This window comes from Xiphophorus hellerii, chromosome 1 (assembly GCF_003331165.1).
Source record: "Xiphophorus hellerii strain 12219 chromosome 1, Xiphophorus_hellerii-4.1, whole genome shotgun sequence".
In the NCBI taxonomy this organism is placed as follows: Eukaryota; Metazoa; Chordata; class Actinopteri; order Cyprinodontiformes; family Poeciliidae; genus Xiphophorus; species Xiphophorus hellerii.
In genome coordinates, this window is record NC_045672.1 from 30326729 (window position 1) to 30342375 (window position 15647).

Here is a 15647-nt window from a genome sequence, read left to right on the forward strand (position 1 = left end):
GGGGAAGAAATATTGAATTTGTAAATAGGAAACTACAAGAGGCATTACATAGTGTAGAAGATTGGGCTTTAGAATGGGGATTTAGAATCTCAATATCTAAATCTAAAGTTGTTGTTTTTACAAATAGAAAGTTAAATATTATTACAAATCTGAAATTATATGAGAATGTTATTGAAAGGATAGATCAAATAAAATATTTAGGATTCTGGTTTGATAAAAAACTTACATGGAAGACTCATGTTAATAAAATAGTTGAAAAAAGTAAAAAAATCTTAAATATAATGAGGTGTTTAAGAGGAAAAGAATGGGGAGCTGATAGGAAAGCTTTAAAAACAATTTACATTGGTCTAATCAGGTCAGTTTTTGATTATGGATGTATTTTATATAATTCAGCTTCAAATAGTTTACTTAAAACCATAGATAGAATACAATATCAAGCATTAAGGCTTTGTTGTGGAGCGATGAAAAGTACCCCAATTTCAGCTCTACAAGTTGAGATGGGTGAGATGCCGTTGGAGCTCAGAAGGAAACAATTAGCAATAACTTACTGGGCAAATATTAAAGGACATAAAGAAAGTTATCCTCCATATATTATGTTACAATCTTGTCAAGAAAAAGAAAAACAGCAAATTAATAGTTTTGGATGGTTTATAAAAAATGAAATAAGAGATATAGGAATAAATCATAGTTTAATTAGTCCTGTGTTTGTTCTTCCTGTTATCCCACCATGGATAATTGAGATAGCGGAAGTTGATTTGAGTTTACTGGAAAAAGGTAAACAATTAGAAAAGAAAGAGGTGGAAAATTATATTGGAAATGAATATGCGGAATATATACAAATATATACAGATGCCTCTAAAATGTCAAATAATAATATAGGAATAGCTTTTATAATTCCGGACTTAGATATTATGAGAAATAAAAGAATAACAGACAAATTGACAGTATACACAGGTGAACTAATGGCTATTTTAATGGCTCTAGAATGGGTTGAGGAAACAAGAGAGAGAGCGGTTGTAATCTGTTCAGATTCAAGTAGTGCATTAGTAAGTATTGTAGAACAAAATTCAGAATCAAGGCAAGATATTATAGCTGATATTAATCATTTAATGTTTAGGATTAAAAGTTATGGATCTCTGGTTAAATTAGTTTGGGTTCCTGCTCACATTGGAGTAATAGGGAATGAGCTGGCAGATAGTTTTGCTAAGAATGCAGCAAAAAAGTGTATTGTTGATTTAAATATTAAAATAAGTAAAAATGAGGTTAAAAATATTAGTAAAATGTATATTAAGGATAAATGGCAGGAACAGTGGGATAAAGGAAGAAATGCCAGATTTTATTATAGCATCCAAAGAAAAGTTGGAGAATTTAGGAAATGTAGCAGGAATAAAAAAGAAGAAGATATTATATCTAGATTAAGGTTTGGACATACAGGTTTAAACAGTACTCTTAAAATAATTAATAAACATGATACAGGTTTCTGTAGTTATTGTGGGAAATTAGAAACAATACAACATTGTTTTTTAGAATGTAGTAAGTATGTTCGAGAAAGGGAGGAATTAATTAGAAATTTAAATAGGAATAAAAATAAATTAGATATTAGAAGTTTGCTTCAAAGATCATCGGGGGACGTAGTTTTTAATAGTATTTTTAATTTTCTAAGGAGAACAGGTATTATGGGAAGATTATAGTGACTTTACATCTGATCCATACTCCAGTCTAGAAGGTGGCGGTAATGCACCTAAAAGTTGTTTGCCAACCGCCATAAAAAAAAAACAAGAAGAAGAAGAAGAAGAAGTTTCCTCGTAGATTACGGTAAGCTTAATCTAATTTATAGCTTTCCTAAAGCTGCTCTGTTACTCTATGTTTTAAGTTTATATGTCAGGCATCTTATTTATAAATGGCTTTAGTTTGCCGTCTGTAATGTCGTTGCCATATTGTCAACTGTAAACAAGAAAGTCCCCTGGTTTGGCGCTAACTGCGATGATCTTCGGTATGTAGCTAAATACGACGGTAGCAGTTTTCATAAGGTAGCGCCGACAGATAGACATAGAAATCTAGATTCGCTACAGTTGGAAAATCTAAATTGGCGTGTACTTCTGGACCACCGATTGGTCAGTTGCTGACAAAGGCGCTAGAATGGATGACAGGAGGCGTCATGTCAGATTATATAAAGCAAGACGGATCTTTAAAATCCCTCAAAAATTTGTTGCTGTTGGTATTTAAACAACAGGAAGCTTTCTATGTTGTTTTCATGACTTCTTATTATCGTGTTTCATGATGTGACGCACTTTGAACTGTCCTGCTGCTGAAATCTGCCATACAAATAAACTTAATTGATGGATATGTTATAAAAAATATACCCCTTTTTTGTGGCCACGTCAAGTCACGTGGATCTGTATCCGTGTTTTGTGTTCAGATTTGAGGTTTGACTTTTGAATAAAATATTGAATGCTTTTGACAAATTAGTCCATGGATTGCAGTTAATTTAAATGTATTTTATCTTTGCTGGCTATAACGTGAAACATTTAAAAACTTTTAAAAATGATCATTTCATTGCACATTTGCACCACGACTATTAAATGAACCTTGATGCATTAACAGGTTCACAGTTGTGAGCGACAAGCATTTTAGTACAAAATATAAAGCAACAAACTCACTACTAGACTGTAAACTGATCCTGCAGCCTTTATGCAGTAATTTCTGTAAATAAATCAACTGTTAGGCAGCTAATCTAGGATTAGCAATTTGATTTTTGGGTTGCAGTCAAAATTAATTTTTTAAAACTTATTTTTAATATTGTGATGACCGCAACCGGGTTCTATGAAGAACTGTGTTTATAGGATATGTATATGATAGTGCTCTGTACTGTAATGCATTTATAAAAAAGCAAAAGTATCAGTTCTCTAGAGGTAATTTGGTCTTCCAGTGTCCAGCAATAAGACTCATCTCAATCAGCTGGCCAAAGCAATAAGCTCAGCACATATTCCCTGAGAGCCTGATGCCTTAAACCCAATAAACTGAAAGCAAAGCCTAATGAAATGGATGATACAGAGGGAGGATAAGCTAGAGTCAAAAAATCAATGGAAAGGAGCAACGCTCTGTCTCCTGGCTACAGAGTTTGCCAGCTGCAGATCATAAAGTTTGGAAAATTCATCCATTAGAAAAAGCAAAAGGTGCAACTTCTTCTTGTGGATATTTAGATGTGCTTTGTCTTTCTTTGTGTTTCTTTGTTTTCCACTTCAGCCTCAATATTCAACTTCATTTTTATTCTTTCGTGATGGAATACACAAGAGTTATTTGATGTGTTTCTTTGGGGTTGCATTATTGTTTCTGCCGGAGACGTTTAGAATACAGACTCAGATGCTTCAGAATGTTATTATTATTATTGAAAACCAATAACTTACTGTTGAGGTAGCAAAATTGTCATGGGATTGCAGACGCCTGTAGGAGAGAGATGAATACTTTTCTGAGAGCCAGTTTCAGGCAGCAGTGGTGTGAGAAATCAGCTGTGACTGCAGCAAGCTGGGTCAGACCTGGCAGGAAGAGCATTCTGCTGATAAAACTGGATTATCTGCACACACACTTACACTGAAGGCACATGTACCACAGAGTATCAGAAGCATATTATTCAGAATAGTGTCCAGAAAACTGTGTAATTCAGTCAACAGACCACAAACGTGACATGTACCGATACATAAGCACAAAGGAACCCAGTGAGAGTGCATCAATACAACCGCTTTAAACTAAATGCAGAAGAAAAGAAACAATTTGTTCACACAAAGGAATTTTTTTTTTTGCATGATGTAAAACTAAAGTTATTTTTTTAAGCTCACATTTAGGTTGATTGAACCTCAGCAAAGTTATAATTTTGACATTAAAAATGCTGTATCCTATTGCTTGGATGTTTTGTACATATTTATATTTTGTGGAGAGCGTATGTTTTCTCACTCCTGTCAATGTTTGCTTTGTTTGTTTCGCATGAAAACAAACATGTGATGTAGGTAGTAACTAGTTACATTGACTCAGTTACTTTTGCTTAAATATATACTGTAGCTACTCTACCCACCTCTGTTAAAGTCATGGTGGAAACAGTGATTTTTGTTACACATCTTAGATTAAAATTAAAGATTTTTTTAACCTGAGAAAGGTCCAGTCCTCGAAAGCTACAATCCTGCAACTTTCAGATGCATCCCTGCACCAACAAACGTGAAGATTAATCTGATCCTGGTGCGTTGAAGAAGGATGCATCTAAAGCTACGTTAACACTGCAAACTTTAATGTTCAAGTCGTTCATATTTCTGAATATTTGCGGCTTGTATGTGAGAAATGCAAACAACCTAAAATCATCCTGTACGCACAGCAGTGGATGCAGTAATGTCACGCGTAGCGAGCTGCTCAGTGGCACTAAAAAGTCAGGACTATTTGCACAAATTCTACAAAAAAGCCAGCTAATATGGCATATTATTTAAGTTTAAACAGCTACATAATGTGCTACTTTTAATTCACATTTCTTTTGCCATATCTTTACTTTATAAATTTGCACTTGTGAGCTTTATTCTGTTAAACTGTGAATTCTGTGATGCCTAAAGTTTCCATGAATCCTGGTGTAGCATGTCGACACATGAATAGTTGGATTCTCCTGGGTTTGATGCATCATTTTTCTTTTGGAACAGTAGTTGGTCCAGTGGGTCCAAGACCAGAGAGGTGTGTATTGTGAATGAACTGAGGAGAGAGGCTGAAGTTGTGAAGTTGTTAATCTTTAACAGAAACATCTGTTAAAAAGCTGATAATCCTGCTGTGTTTACAGACAACACTGCTGCTGCAAAGACCACGGTGCAAGATGCAGCAGGCAAATGTTAATCTGGCGCCATCTGCTGCTTAATCACTGGAATTGCATTCTGATAGGAACTATTAAAATAGAAACTGTTATGTCGTAAATAAATAAACAAAAAAAAAAGTATTGTAAAATAGATTAGAGTTACTTCATTTACTTAAAGACTACAGCTGTTTCAGAGTCACAGTTTCACACTTTATTTCAATCGGTGACATTTTTGTCACTTCTGGATTATTTTACTCTAAAAGCTAAAATTAGCTTTCTTGATGTTTAAGTGCTAGAAAATCTAATTTCAAGTTCAGTCCAACATATGCACTACCATATATGGAGTGTTGACGTATTGTAGGAAACTGCATGAATCAGATGGCTCTGTTAACAAAACAGATTTTCCAACAGGAATAAGTCAAATGGATGTATAGGTGCTTATTGGCAGCACAGTAAAGGATGGAGTGAACTCTGTTACTATCCTGCCTGGATTAGGAAACAAGCTTTATGCAGAATAATGACTGCAAAGGAAGGCTGAGGCATAAGGACACACAATTCATTTATTGCCCAAAACACAGAGCTCAGTGAATATAAAAAGTCTAAACACTCCTGTTGAAATACCAGATAATGTTGAGGTAAAACAATGTAATCAAGATAAATAATTTCAAAACTTTTCTACCTTTTAATGTGATGTTCTTAGCATAAATCTTCATCCATAATCAGGATGTTTGTTTATTTCTGTAAAAGGTGAGGTAGGTCTGACAGTAGCACTGAGGAGCGACGTGACGTTCTGGATAGTTCTGTTTGTGTTCTGGAGGTAACTAATTCAGAAACACAATGAAAAAAAACTATTTGCAAAAAACAAAGGCGTCTGAAATACTGGGGAGAAACGTGTTGTGACTGAGTGACTCTTTATATTTGATTCTGTCAGAAATAAAAACATTTGTTGTGATCTAAATGAGCCATTCTCTCACAAACTGTAATTTGCTGCGAAGACTTCAGGTCAGTCTTTGGTCTGGTGGATCTCTCTTGGCTTCAGCAAAGTAGCAATAAAAACCTGGATCTTTCTCGGAGCTCTTATGGCTTCTAACCCCGGCCTTTGGATGGGACCAAACCAGGACCAAAATACCACTTGAATATGCTTTAAGTGTTTTCATTATATGTTTTTATTTCTTTTTCCCTACTGCCCAAAATTACGTATGGCTTAAATCACATCGTCTAGAGAACTAAAATGTTCTGACGTTAGCTTCTCAAACTGGAAGGAGACTTTAGTTTCTTTAATGGTGAACATCAAACTGCGTTACTTTTACTTTTTCTGTATGGCTGGTGGTGATTTTCCTGCAGGTGTGGACTCAAACCACAGGACTTTAACTTGTTTGGAGTTTAAAACCATAGTTTATGATTTGGGACTTGAGTTTTATGGCTCTCAGAACCTAAAACCTGCTATAACTGTGGGTCTGCAGAGAGGTTTGAGTCCTGTGGGACGTTTGCAGCATGCAGGGTGTTATCTACTAAACATTTTCCAGGTTATTCTTAAACCTAGAAGTGTTAGAAATTTTTACTGAGACTCAGATTCCACAATGGCAATTTGTTTTTTTAATTAAAAATGAATCTAATAAATTAATAAAAACATAAATTGGTGAGTAGTAGAGTTGCACCAATGTTTTTAGCAAGTTCTTCTATATTCTGTGGTGAATTTTTCTTTGCAGAAATGTTCATTAAGAGAATATTGTCCCTTGTTTTACATCTTTCATGCATTTTTCAACAGTGTAAAATTTTATTATCCAAGTTTTGGTGACGTGGACAAAAAACAACATAAAGACTTCAATGCATTTATTAAGTATACCTTTCCATCTTCCAGTAATTTTCAATAACTACTTCATTCTCCGATGCAGTAATTTGCTTTCTTATCCAGCAGAGGGCCTTTCTGAAAACTGGCATCATTTTCTGTAAACTTTGAACTTTGAACTTTCAAATTAAATATCCATCATTTCAGATGCAAATCATTTATAGAGGTGGGTTTTTTTTCTCATAATAACTACATTCATTTACTTTTTTAAAAGAGAGTCAGCTGGAGGTCTGGGCAACCAGAATAGCACCTGATATCATAGCTCTGTTCTCCAAAGAAATAAACAAAGCCAGAAAAAACTGGGGGATTGATGCCAGTGAGTCTCGTAGTGTGCGAAGCGATTTGTAAAACAGCTGATGAACGCTGGTATGCAGCAGCAGCCGCTGCTTGCTTCTGGTTTGGTTTCTTCTGCTCTCTGTGTTGTGCTTCTTGAAAGATCCAAGTTTTTATTGCAGCTCGTTTCACGCCAAAAGAAGCAGCGGACCACACATCCAGAACCACAGCAGCTCCTGGAGGCTTTCAGGTTTTTGGGTTTCTAGAACCTTTTGTGTCGCCATAAATCACAGTTAACTGTGCAGATGTTATCTGACATCTGCACAGTTAGCAAAATGATAAAAAAAAAAAAAATCTTAATTAGGAATTTAAAAACAATTAAGGACAGGATGTTGTTTGATTTTATTATCAAAGAAAGGGAAAATGATGCTGGATTAGAAAGGAAAGATAGTGGCTCTGGTTAAACTGTAACCCTTTAATGGATTATACAAAGTCTCAAATTTCATTATAAAATATTTGTCAAATAAACTGAGAAACACCAAAATATTACAATAGAGTTTGACCTTCTGGAGGCATAATCCTGATTTTCTCATCATATTTTTTTATTGATTGTAAACTGAGCTTTAATCTAAAAAAGTTTGGTGGTTCATGATGTAACTTTGCAGTGAAATTAATCATGTTTGCTTTCTTAGCTCTTTAGCTCCGCTTAAGACAGACTGTGATGAGTTTGCTTCCATATCTGTGTTTGAATCTCAGCTCAGCTTTTCTCCATTCTTACTGTTTTACATATTTTGATTACATAAAATCAGATAAAATGTTTTCCATCACAGATTTTCCCTACCTTAGATTTGCATCTCTGCAGCTCCTCCAGAGTAGTTTGGTAGTTGAATCATTTTCATGTCCAGATGATAAGTGGAGCTGAGTTCTGTGAAACGGACAGATTGTTGTTTGATAACCAAACCCTGCTTTGAACTTTTCCTCAGCTTTCTCCCTGACCTTTGTGCTGCGCTCCTCAGTCTTCATCATCTTGTTTATTGACTTTATTGTTTGTTCCCTGATGTTCTCTAACAAACCTCAGAGGCCATCACAGCTGGATTCGTGGTGGGAACGAATTACTCACAGCTGGACCCAATTTAGTAACTTCTGAAGGCACAAGATATCACAGGCTGAGCACAAATGCATGCTGCACTGTTTCACTGTAAAAAATCTTAAAAACCATAATGATTTTACTCCTACTTTATGTTTGTTTACTACTTTGTGTCACTATATCAAATGAAATCTCAATAAAATACATAAAATATTAAAAAGCATAGGCTTAATTTTTATTTTATATATTTTCTCAGATGTTTTAATTTGTTTCAGCTCCATGTGAAATACTAATTTGAATGAGAAACATTTTATTAGGAATATATTTTAGACAGAAATAAAGATGCAAACCATTGAGAGTTCCACTGGAAAATATGAAATCTGTTTCCCATCTCAGTCTCTCCGGCTTCACCTGCTGATTTAGTTACCCCTGTTTACCGGTTAGAGCGCTTCACGGAGCGGAAACCTGGAGTTTGTGGTCTCCCAAGAGCAAATTTCATTCCAGCAGATTCAGCTGTCGGTCTCAGAAATGGTTCAGGCTTGGGGCGAGGTTTTTGTGCTGAGTTTGCATCCCTATATTTGAAGACAACATTCAGGCAAATGCAGAGTCACAGCTGCAAGAATTCAGTTTTGATGGTAAATCGAGATCCAACTGATCAAAACCAGTAAGAAAAATCTAATTCCACCAGTTTAATTGGGTGGCTACTGTCTTATGTAAAACAAAACATTTTCCTCTGAATAAACTGATCACATTGAAACTGGAATGATCAGAAATATTCCCTCACACTGTTCTGATCTGCAGGGATGATAGTGACTACAGTTCATAACTCCAAATAACCCCACTTCCATATATCCGGACTATCCCTGTGAATCGTTTTGTCAACAAGACGGAGTATTTTGTAGTCAAAGCTTCATCTTTCAAATCTGATGCGTCACCTTTTCCACAGACTCACAGTGAGCTCAGCAGACCTGACACGGCAGAGCGAGAGCTAAATGACAGAGTGGGGAGCGGAGAGGTGCCCCTGTGTCCCTGGTCACACCAGTGGGTAACCACACACTCCATCCAATGGCTCCAGACACACACACACACACGCTCACACACACACTGGAAGGTCAATGATATGTTGGGAAACGTAGTGAGGGGGAAACCTGAGAAGGGGAAAGCTAAACCAAAGAGAAAAAAAAACAATAACAAGAACAACCTGAAAAGATCAACACTGTTTCCATTTCTTTTGGTTTTTTCACTCCATCTTTGCAGTTTGGAGCTTCATGATGGAGCAGTTAGTAGCTCTGCTGCCCTGCAGCAGGAGGATTCTGAATCCCAGCCTGGGAACTTTTAGTATGAAGTTTGTTTGTTTTCCCCGGCTTCCTCAAACATGACTGCTAGGTTATGGTTACCTTAAATTCCCCTTCAGGTGTGTGTGCCTGGTTGGATGTCCTGCAGGGAACAGCAGGTACAGATGGATGGATACTTCCTGTCTTTGTCCCACTAGCTGCGTTTCCATTAACCATATGATTGTGCAAATTGTAATAATGAAAGTAAATTCACTTAATGGAAACAATGCGATTTTATAAAAAAATTGTGTTTTTCGATTAAAAAGTTTGCAATGGAAAAAGTTTTTTTTCATATCACACAAGTTACATGATCAACGCCTGGATGTTTTTACCAGCGGAAAAGATGAAGAAGAAGAAGACGTAGGAGGATGATGGGACGGCCTGCTTTTTAATAACTTACTGTGTGAACAAATTTAGTCTCATGAAATTTTAATTGAGTTCTTAATTAATGGAAACACCACAAAGAGAAATCATGTTTTTTCGACATTAGCAGAATATTGACACATTTGAACTGATAAACTTGCCCTCGCTCCACTGGCCCCTTTAAAATGCTGCCTTATAGGCATGTTGTGCATCCTGTCTTTGCCTGTTCGTCATATCAGACAAGATGGTTGCCTAGTTTGCAGCTCAGCAGTTGAACAACATGAGCTAAGATGGAAACAGGAGCAGTGTGTATTTGCTTGAGGTTTTTAGAAAATTTTAATATTCTCCTTTTTTTTCTTTTTGCAGTCTTTTCACCCATGCTGTTTTTATTATTTCCGTTTTCCACTTCAATAGATTTGGTTGCCAAAGTAACTGCTGTCACTCTTATTTCTCCTCTGTTTTTTCAGCATCACCTTCATGTCTTTTTTTTATTTTCCCACACTCTTGTTTCTCCTGTGTCTGCTTGCAGCCCTGTGTTATGCTCACTACAGTGTCATGCTGGGTCACTAAAGCAAACACACACACGCACACACACACTCTCCCACGCGGCGTCAGTGCCTGTTATAGTGACAATGCCACGAACAAAACCAACAACAGACAAATATATAAAAGTGGGCTAAAATTCCACTCAATTTCAGGAGATTTCCACATCAGCGCTGCTCTCATAAACCCTATGTTTAGACATCCATGCAGTTTCAGGAAAACCAGGGGAGCCAGAAAGATAAATACACTGAATTATAAAGTTTTGGAGACAGTCATCCCCAAATAGCATGGGTACTTTTTTCATGGGTTAAAAAGGAGACACATGGGACCACAGAGCGTCTGTAGTCGTAAAAAAATGTCTTCATCTTCTCTCACAGGCTGTCATCTTAAATTTGGATCTCATTTCTCCTCTTGTTTGCTCAGATTTTTTTTTTGTGTGTGTGTTTCTCCTTTTCATTTATTCAACATGTTTTTCATTTTCTATTTATAAAAGTTTGGAACTTGTTTAGATGTTGCACACAGTGGAGCATAAAAGGAAAAATGAGCAAGAAAATGGAACAATGCTGAAATAAATTTCCAGAAAAGTATTTTTCTATTTAAAAAAGTTGGTAAGAATGATGGAAATAGATAAAATATCACAGTGTGCCGCATTTCTTGATTTGTTTCTATGTTGCAAATCATGAAGAAATCTGTTTGCACTATAACTGTGTGTAAAAGGTCGTCTCACCTTTTGAACTTTTTCACATTACAGTCACAAACTTCAATGTGTTTGGTGACAAACCAATGAAACATCCTGATTGTGAAGTTATTATTTAGTTATTTTTAAAAAATATCTAAAGCTCAGACTGGGTGGAGAGAATCTGCATTTAGGTTCATGCTTTGACTGGGCCAATTTGTTCACTAATGCTCTCTAACTTCTACATTTAAACTAACACAGGTGGCCTCCACCTTTCAGGTTGGCATACTATACTTTTCTTGCTTCTATATTAGAAATTTATAAAAGTGATGAATGATCGCCCTTCCAACTTCACAACGGCTTGTCACTTTGTGTTGCTGTTTTAGTGAAAATCGCAGTAAAATGGATTCTGTTGCAATGTGACAAAATGTGAAAAGTTAAAATGCTCTGAATACATTTACAGGTAGAAATGAAAAGTGGAAAACTGCTTTTTCTGAGATTCTTCTAAAAAAAATCTATGTCTTTATTAATATTTCTGCACATTTATGGACCCAAGTCGGTTTGCTGAAATCCCGCATACAATGAAACTGGTGGATTTCCAGTCTCATATTTTTCTGATAATTTGTGGCCGTTTACATTAAATTTGTCAGTTTCTTTCCTATCTGTATCTAATTTCAGATTGCAATCTAACATAAAAATGAAGTCAAGAAGGAAAACCAAAAAGAAAAGCCTAAAATTGTGGATATATTTGTTAGACAGAAGCCCAGAATAAGAAGAGCTGGGTTCCTGCTGACTCAGAATCTGGCACCGTGATTGGCTGATTTGACCATTTCCACGCTGATTGAGGAGTTCCACCACTGAACGTTAGTGGTTAGGCCTGCCCGGGATCTGAACCCACAACCCACAGGCCCTTCAAAGCCAAGGCCACCAGACCAGCAGACCTCTGAGGTTTAACACCCACACCTTGGCTCCCACCGAAGACGGAGGGCGAGAGCAGGGAGGAGAAGGAAGGATAGACTACAGCAGGAGAAAAAGAAGTTAAAAGATGAGTGAGAAAAACAAACAGGCATTAGTTTCTTCATAAGTCCTTGAAGGCCTATTTTGTCATCTGCAAACAGTGTCTTATCTAGCAAAGTTCCCAAATTTCCAGATTTCCCAAAAATTCAAACAAATGGCCCAGTTTTTTTTTAGTTTTTTTTTATCGTAGTTTTGAAGCAAAGCTGCATCTAGAGCAGGGTGGGCAGTCCTGGTCCTCGAGGGCCGGTGTCCTGCAACTCTTAGATGTCTCTCTGGTCCAACACGCTTGAATCCAACAGCTGAATCGCCTCCTAAGTGCAGTCAGGTTCTCCAGAGTCCTGCTAATGACCTCATTATTTGACTCAGGTGTGTTGAAGTAAAGATACATCTAAAAGTTGCAGGAGACCGGCCCTCCAGGCCTGGAGCTGCCCACCCTGATCTAGAGGTTGAAAGTGGAGTCAGACGCCTGGTAATGTGGTTGTGTCTTGGAATGACGGGTCAAGAAATGTACAAGTTGCTCCTGCATTAGGATGGGGTGTGTTCGTTTGCTGTGATGTCCATCTTGTTTTATTTAAGTAGAACACAGACGTTCATTTCTCTAGACAGTCAGCAAGTAATGAAATAATCAGAAATTATGTCTCTGCCTTTGGTTTTAGCTGCATCAAACATTCACAGTGACGTATGTGTGAAGTATACAGTCTTTTGTGAATTGTGATGTTCAGGAACTTTTCAACATGTCCACCAAAAAAAACTCAGGCATGTTGGACATAAACCAACAAGCCAGTGTTGGTTTTTATTTACCTACAGAAACTCATCTTCACATGTCACTCGCTCAATTTCCACTACAAACTTTGTCGATGTTCGGCTAATGCAAGAAAAAAAAAAAACAACAGTTTTTTGTGTTGTCTCCATTCAATAAGAACAAACACATGTGAATGTGTTTGTTCACATAATTATAAAACACGCAGTGCCATCATCCTCCTACTACTTCCTGTCATCTTCTTCGTCTTTTCCGCCAGTAGTAACATCCGATTGTGGATCACATGACTCGTGAGAAAAAAAATGTTTCCATTGCAGTTTTGCGAAATACACTAAATTCGATACAGCTGAAAAACAACCTCTTCCTAGCGCAAAAACATTTAGCTAGGATGTTTTTCTTTTATTGCCGTATTTTCATAATTCCAATTTGCGCAATTATATTGTCAATGGAAAAGTAGCTAATGGATCAACAAAACAGATTAGTAGGAATAAAATGGAGGCATTAGATATTAGAAATTATAAGTATATATGCACATATAATCAGGGTACCAATGTTTTTAATGGCCAAAGACCTTAAACATCATGTTGTCATTCATATGCATTTAGAGCTTGTATACTTTCTGATTAAAAAAACAAACAATACTGAAGTTTAATTAGCATGCGTACTGGTGCAGATGCAGACCAGCATATAAATTATTAAATTTATATTAATGAATGTAATAATTCACTTCATTTGTGAAGTTGAAACGTTTTGGTTTTGAACGTTAATCTGGTGCAGTTTCACCTTTGATGTTTTTCTTCCATGTTTTCTTGCTCTTCTTCCTATTTTTACTTTAAAAGTCAATTATTGTGGCCTGAATGGGGGCTGTAATTGATTAACACATTATTACTTTTAAAGTGTGACCTTAAAAGTATGAAACACAGAAATGCCAAGCTTTTTAATTCAGCGAACCTTTCCTCCATCCGCTTTCCTAACAGCTCCTATCAGAGGATATGAACACATTGCCACTTCCTGCAGAGACAGGAAACAGGAAGCAGGGGGGGAATAGAAGACAGAGCCTGACATCCTGCAGCAGAGAGGGAAAGACCCCCTTCACACACACACACACACACACACACATGCACCCCCACCTTCACCATTACATCATCTCAGTCAACTCAAGTCTTGTAATTTCTGGTTCAGCAAGAGTTAAGAACTGTATTTGGCCTTTATGCAGTGAATGTAAAAAGTCTGTATGCCAACTTTACTGCAATGTGCGTAATTCACCTTATAAAGCCAACAGATCTGTTATTGCAAGAAATCCAACATATAAAAAACTGCATTTATTTGTTCTTTTCTAAGTGTGCACGGCTTCAAACGAATAATTTAAAGGGTGTAAACTGAAACTACTAAATTCTTTAAATGCTGAGATGAGGAACTTTAACTGAAAACTTTGCCAGTAATTAATTCCTGTTGCATGTGAATTAATGGACAGATTATAAGATTTGTAAGAATCAGAGTGGTCACAAATATCTCATGACAGAAAGACAGGAAACTGCAGCAGCCAATATAATCTTAATTTCAGTCTGAAGTCACGACATAAAAATGCTTTGGTTTTCAGGGAAAGCACAACTTTATTATCAATATTTTAATATTTCATTGATAAAATTTGTGAAAGTAGACTCATGAGTTGATAAACCGTGGAAGATAATTTACACAAAAGGAGAGGCACGTCAGTTGTACTGCGCCATCTAATCAGTTATCAAACCCTGAGCCTAAATGTCAACATCTGGATGTTTTATTAAATCACAAACTTTAGAAAACGCAACAGAAATAACAACCAGACTCACAGAGACATAGAACCTGTAATTTGGGTCACTGCTAAACTAGCTAATTAAATGTAACATTACAAATAAATATAAACAGACATATACGCTCATATGCAGCAAATGCCTTTACATAAAACAGCTACACAACGATTTATGTAAGACTGTTACAGGAAAACGTACACAAAGAAGCCCAAACTCACAAATACATTTACAGCATAAACTAACTGTCATCTTTAATCAGATTGTGTAAAATCACACACACATGGATGACCAGAGATGCAAATACACATTTAGTGTGTCAGTGTGTGGTTGTGGCGACTGACCTAACTTTTTGACCACATGTGGCCAATAAAACACAGGGCAGACAAGCCTGGAAAATCCCCTTCTTTATTTCTCTCTTTCTTCATTTCTTTGAGCTTCGACTCAAACTGTCTCAGATTCACAAATCCTTTTCCTCACATTCTGATTCCCAACTGAAAGGGAGGAATCTACCTGTTTCTGGTTTATTTTTACTTTTCTATTTGCTTCAGAGTGATTTTGTTTATTCATAAACATTTATGAACATTGATAAATTAGCAAAATCTTAAAAACATTGCAGCACGTCGTCATAATGGTTTATTTGTGTGCAGAATTTTGAGGAAAGAGATTAAGTTAGTTCACTTTAAAATAAGACTGTAATATAACAAAATATGGAAAGATTGAAGCGCTTTGAATACTTCCCAGATAAACTGTATATAAATCCAATTACAGCCAAGGCTGAATTTGATTGTTTGCCCTCCTGTCAGATGATATAGGCTAGAAATGATCTATGGTTAATAAAAAAACAAAAACAAAAAGACTAACAAAGAAATAAAACATCAAAATTCAAAACACCATACATAACAACAGAATAAAGACAAAATTTCAACTAGCTGTCAGGTTCCATATATAAACTTCACAAACAATATTTCAGTTTTAAATTGTAACCAAATATCCCATAAAACATGGATTTGAAACGCTTTTAACCAATTTCTATAATACATGGAACCTGCTTTACTTGGTTCCAATGGAGAGTATGAATGGTTAGCTTGAATTGACTTGAATTGAGTTGTTTGTAAAGTGCCTTGAGGTGACAT